Source organism: Bos indicus, chromosome 1 (genome assembly GCF_029378745.1).
Source record: "Bos indicus isolate NIAB-ARS_2022 breed Sahiwal x Tharparkar chromosome 1, NIAB-ARS_B.indTharparkar_mat_pri_1.0, whole genome shotgun sequence".
Taxonomy (NCBI): domain Eukaryota; kingdom Metazoa; phylum Chordata; class Mammalia; order Artiodactyla; family Bovidae; genus Bos; species Bos indicus.
The window spans coordinates 10,525,420-10,531,419 of NC_091760.1; the positions used below are offsets into that span (position 1 = coordinate 10,525,420).

The window sequence follows — 6,000 nt, forward strand, 5'->3', positions numbered from 1 at the left end:
AGGTGCCAAGGGACTTTCTCAGTTTATCTCAAAGGTGGTCCAGTGGTTAAGATTTCAAGCTTCCATTTAGTTCCCTGGTCAGGACTGGAACACTAAAACTCCTACCTGTCGTGTGGCCATAAAATGCATATTATGTGTGCTCAGTCGTTTTGACTCTTTGTGATCCCATGGACTGTAACCCGCCAGGCTCCTCTGTCCATGGGATTCTCCAGGCAAGAATACTGAAGTGGGTTTGCCGTTTCCTGTGCCAGGGAATCTTCCTGACACAGGGATTGAACCCGTGTCTCCTGTATTGGCAGGTGAATTCTTTATCACTGTGCCACTTGGTAAGCCCTCTATTATGTATGTGTGTGTGTATGTGTGTGTACATATACATATCTATTATTGATTGTTGATATAGTTGGATTAATATTATGTATCTATATAGGGCTTCCCTCATAGCTCAGTGGGTAAAGAATCTACCTGCAATGCAGGAGAACTGGGTTCGATTTCTGGGTCGGGAAGATCCCCTGGAGAAGGAAATGGCAACCCACTCCAGTGTTCTTGTGTGGAGAATCCCATGGACAGAGGAGCCTGGTGGGCTACAGTCCATGGAGTTGCAGGAGTCGGACACGACTGAGTGACTAAACCACCACCACCATATCTATATATCTCAGGGGAGAAGAAGAAAAAGAATAGAGCAGGATGAAGACACTCTTTCTGGGGGCATGGATCTGCTTCAACACACCTCTTTCTGCCACTGGGAACAAGGGGCAGATGAGAGAGCCGTATTCCTTTGTGTAGCCACTAAATGCAATTTCACCTGCCTACTCCAAAGAGTGTCTCAGTTATGGTCATATAATCTGACCAATCACATGAATAACCCATTTTCCTTGAGCAGGGAGGAAGGAGAGTGTCTTTAAGAGCTTTCTTTCCATCCTATCCCCAACACCCTCAACTTCACCAAACCACTCACCCTCTCATCCTGAACCAGCAGCCAGCAGAGAACCATTTATGCTTTAAAGATAGAAAGAAATTTGGTCTTTGCTAATGTAACTCCTTCATTTTGCCACTGTGGATGCTGAGGGTCAAATAGACAAAGCAACCTCCCCAACCAGCAGTTTGCTGCCAATATCACCTTTGCTTATTAACACTGAGGTAGCCATCTGTATTATTCTTTGTATCCCAATTAGAGAATCCCTTGAGGCTTCCCTGGTGGCTCAGTGGTAAAGAATCCACCTGCCAGTGCAGGAGACATGAGTTCGATCCCTGATCTGGGAAGGTACCACATGCTGTGGAGCAACTAAGCCCATGTACCATAACGACTGAGCCTGTACTCTAGAGCCCAGAGACCACGGCTACTGAGGCCCGTGTGCCTGGAGCCTGCGTGCCACAGTAAGAGAGATCCCCCACAATGAGAAGCCCACGTACAGCAAATGGATAGTAGCTCCTGCTTGCCACAATTAGAGAAAAGCTGCACAGCAAAGGACCCACTACAGCCAAAAATAAATCAATAAAATAATATTTTTACAAAAGAAAATTCCTTACATGACCTCTGTTTATATGGGTTCATATAAAATCTTGAACCTTGATAATAATAAATGAGGCAATGTTTAATAACCCATATCTTAATATTATGACTTATGGTTTTATTCTAGGTAATTAATCACAGTCCACACTTTTATATCTGGGATTGAAACACAGAGTATTTTTTATAAATCAATAATTTTCTGTAATTAAGCCACATCCAGAAAGAAAATAAATGAACCAGTTAACTAATCTTTTTATTGTCATTAGCCTGGACTGGGATTTTAATTTGCCACTGTACACTGCTAATATACTTTAGATTTTGCTGATTTTCATTAGTTTTAGGAAAATGTCTTATGATAGTGTTGTGGTCTGAATTGTGTACCCTCAAAGTTCAGATGTTGAAACCATATCCCACAACATGACTGTGTATGGAGATAAGGCCTTTATGGAGGTAATTAAGGTTCCCTGGGTCGGGAAGATCCCCTGGAGAAGGAAATGGCAACCCACTCCAGTGTTCTTGCCTGGAGAATCCCAGGAAGGGGGAGCTTGGTGGGTTGCGGTCTATGGGGTCACACAGAGTCGGACATGACTGAAGCGACTTAGCAGCAGCAGCAGCAAGGTTCTATGAGGTCATAAGGGTGGGGCCGTAATCCCAAACAACTGGTGTCCTTGTAAGAAAAGGAAGAGTCACCAGAGATGTGTGTTCAGTGCAAAGGCCATGTGAGGACACTCACAGCAGGAAGGTGGCTGTCTGCAAGTCAAGGAGAAAGGCCACAGGAGAAACCAACTCTGCCAACACTTTGATCTTGGATTTCTGACATCCAGAAGAGTGAGAAAATAACATTTTGTTGTGTAAGCTGCCCAGTCTGTGGTATTTTGGTACAGCAGCCCAGGAAGACTAATACAAAGAACTATTTTTATGCACTTAAAAGCACTTCCTGGGCTTCCCAGGTGGCTCAGTGGTAAAGAATTCACTTGCCAATGCAGGAGTTGTGCGTTTGATCCCTGCTTCAGGAAGATCCCCTGGAGAAGGAAATGGCAACCCACTCCAGGATTCTTGCCTGCAGAATCCCATGGACAGAGGAGCCTGGTGGGCAGATTGGAGTCCGTAAGCACACACACACACTTGCAAGAGTTCATCACATGGTACAAATAATAACTTAGGAGTGTATGTTTCTATGTCTTATATATGTCATTTTATTTTACTCCTACTCTCGTATAAGTAATCAGAGAAGGTAAGAGTGCTCCTACTGCATTGTCCAGAAAATGAGAGCTCAGAGTGATAAAGGCTTAGCTACAAGGACTCACTGCAAGTGAGCATTATTCAGAATTAGAATACTGTTGCTGTTTTTGTATACTCTGCTGTTTTTCCTACCACAACCTACTGACTTTCATTTCACTCTGCTTTATTTCTAACAAAAATATTTACCTAAAATTATTTTCCAAATATAGTTAAGTATAGACATCCAATTTATAGTCTCTGGAGTTATTCATTAATTAAATGCTATATTTCTTCATCTTTTCTCTGGTAAATTCATCATTCCCCATGGGTCACTAAGAGCACAACCATTATGTTTCATTGCATATTCTCAGGATTAGAGGAAAGACATTTGTTTTTGCAGTGGAGGAGGGGAAGTGAAGAAATATGAAGATAATGTTTTATTATCTAGGCTTGAAGGTCACGTTTCCATGAATGCCCCCAAAGTGCCATGACTCTGAGCCTGTATACACTCTTCTAGATACTTAATCAGATTCACTGAGGGACTATCTTCTCCCTTAAAGAGAAACCCCCTCCCCACCCTCACAGAGATGTAGCCTTTTCCACCGATCCCCAGAGAAACATCTTATCTGAACACAGTAATTCTGTATCAAGTCATTTCTCAGCAGCCTTGTCATTCACTTAGACAACACCACTGATTAGAAATCAAAGACGTTTACACTCAGAAACAAATGTCTTTCCTTTTTCTAATTTCTTTCCAGTATGTCTAAAATTATGTCTGTGTCTTTCCTGAAATCCTTTACATCTGAGATCCTCATTCCAGAAAGCAGCTGCTCAAGCAGGAATATACACAATCTCAGGGAATAAATTACAGTATACAAGCAGACTACTTTATAAATATATTCATAAAGCAGAAGCGCATCTCTCAAAGAAGCAGCAAAATCTGTAGAGACACGGGTTTGCCCAAAACTTATGCACGCCAGTTAAAATCACCAAAGAGACTACAGAGCTTCTCAGTTTATAACATCTGCAGTTATGTTTACACACTGAGGAAAAGAACTAGGAAGAAAGAAAGAGATGCTAAAATGCAGAATAAGAGACCCAAGCAGGAAAATATTCTCTTAGGACTGTAACTAGGAGATGGAAGTCAGAACACAAGTCGACGGAATAACCTCAGATAGGAAGAGATGCTGGTTAAGCCTTGGGAATAGAGGTCTGGGGAAAGACTCTAAACCAAAAAATGAAGCCTCTAATATGATCTTGTGATGGATAGGCTAAAACACTAGATTTATTTAATTCATCTTTAGCTCTTAAGCAGTTAATAAAGAAACTTCTTTAGTTTCCTAAGTTTGAATTAACCTTATAAAAGAGAGATATTGTTGTACCCCTGCTTACTTCTCAAATTAAGAAACAAATAGAAAATCTGTGATCATAGAGAAAGGGAAAATGGCAGACCTTCAGTAAAGTATATAATATCTTGTTCATAATCAAGAGGGAATATATATAAGAAACCTGCTATGATAGCTGGATAATTATAGATCCTAATTATAAAAATATTGGGTCATTCCTTCCAGTAGACAGAAGGTAGGACTTCCTCCTCATCAGGTTTAATGTCTCATCTGGTCTATGATATGGAACATTCAGATGTAGTGTAGGAGGGTCTGTGCATCCACTGAAGGAGAGCATCACCATGTCCATAATGTCAAGGCTGCCTGCTCTCAGGATTGTGATAACAGGTGATAATGAAAAGAGAATCAGTTCTGAAATCTTCGGAGCCTAGTATTCTGGATCCTTTGCTTATTAGCAGTGAATTCGACACATCCATAAACTCCTTTAACATATGGTAATAAATGTGGCACTTTACAAGGTTGCCAGCTTTTCTGTCTCTTGTCTTAGTAAGGCAGCACTGGTATGAGTCACTCTAAAAGACAGAACCACAAAATCAAGGGAAACCATGATCAAAATGTCTGGAGGGCCTAGATAGGATATCTTAAGCTTGTCTACGTGGGAGAAAGCACTTGGTTACCACTGGAATTAGAAATCAGTCAGAAACTGGGACAATAACATAGAACCTCTCACTTGGAGTGCCTCATGACTCAGTTCTTCGCCCTCTAGTCTATGTATTTTTTTCTCCCTGAATGTTTTTATTTAAGTCCTTGACTTTAAATTCCATCTTATTAGTTTCCTGGGGCTACAATAGCCAAGTACCACCAGCTAGGCAACTTAACAGCAGTTTGTTGTCTCACAGTTCTGGAGGCTAGAAGTTCAAAGTCAGGGTGTCAGCAGGGCCATGTTCCCTCTGAATCCTGTAGGGGAATGCTTCCTTGCCTCTCCCCAGCTTCTGATGGTTTGCTGGCCATTCTTGGCTTGCCTTGGTTTACAGCTGCATCACCCCACCTCTGCCTTTGTCCTCCCACGGTCCTCTCTTCTTGTGTGCCTGTATCTCTGAGTCTCTTGTTGGATTTAGGGCCCCACCCACTTCATTATGATCTCATCTTAACTTGACTAATTATACCTGCTGCTGCTGCTGCTGCTAAGTCGCTTCAGTCGTGTCCGACTGTGCGACCCCATAGATGGCAGCCCACCAGGCTTCCCCATCCCTGGAATTCTCCAGGCAAGAACACTGGAGTGGGTTGCCATTTCCTTCTCCAATGACCATATTTCCAAAAAAGTTTACATTCTAAGGTACTGAAGGTTAAAACATCAAATTATCTTTTTTAAAGGGCACAGTTCAACCTATAACACCACTAATGTACAAGTGATTCCCAAATTCATTGCTTTAATACTGACCCTGAGCAATCTCTCAGTTGCCTACTTGGTATTTCCATTTGGATATCTAAATAGGCATCTAACATAGGCGAACCTTATCAACTGTCCCAATGCCCCCTGTCCCAATGCCCCCTGTCCCAATGCCCCCTGTCCCAGCCCTAAACCTTTCCTTTCTCAGCCTTCTTCATCTCAGTGAATGGGGCTAACATCTACCTCATTGTTCAACATAAAAATCTAAAAGTCATCTCTTGTTCCTTCCTTACCCTTATCTCTTACATGTATTCTATCAACAGTTCTTTCTCACTCTTTAACCTCCATGGTGAAAGTAGGGTCATCCATTTCTCTAATCTATTCTGCTACCACACAGGTCCAAATCACCATGAAATGCAAATCTATTCTCCAAAATTATTTCCTTATATCATTGTTTTTCTAGAAGCCATTTCCCATACCAGCAATCAGAGTAATTTTCTTAAAAGGTAAATCAAATCATGACAACTCTCTTC

At 41.7% G+C, this 6,000-nt stretch overlaps 1 long non-coding RNA gene across 1 annotated transcript in view; it reads right to left on the minus strand.

Annotated features, from left to right (window-relative positions):
• LOC139178058 (uncharacterized) overlaps positions 1 to 5,288 on the minus strand; it is a 42,288-nt gene extending 37,000 nt beyond the window's left edge. The window contains exon 1 of the long non-coding RNA XR_011562510.1: positions 4,975 to 5,288. This is a non-coding gene — a long non-coding RNA (uncharacterized lncRNA). The remainder of the gene's footprint in view (positions 1 to 4,974) is intronic.
• Between the last annotated feature and the right edge of the window lie 712 nt (positions 5,289 to 6,000).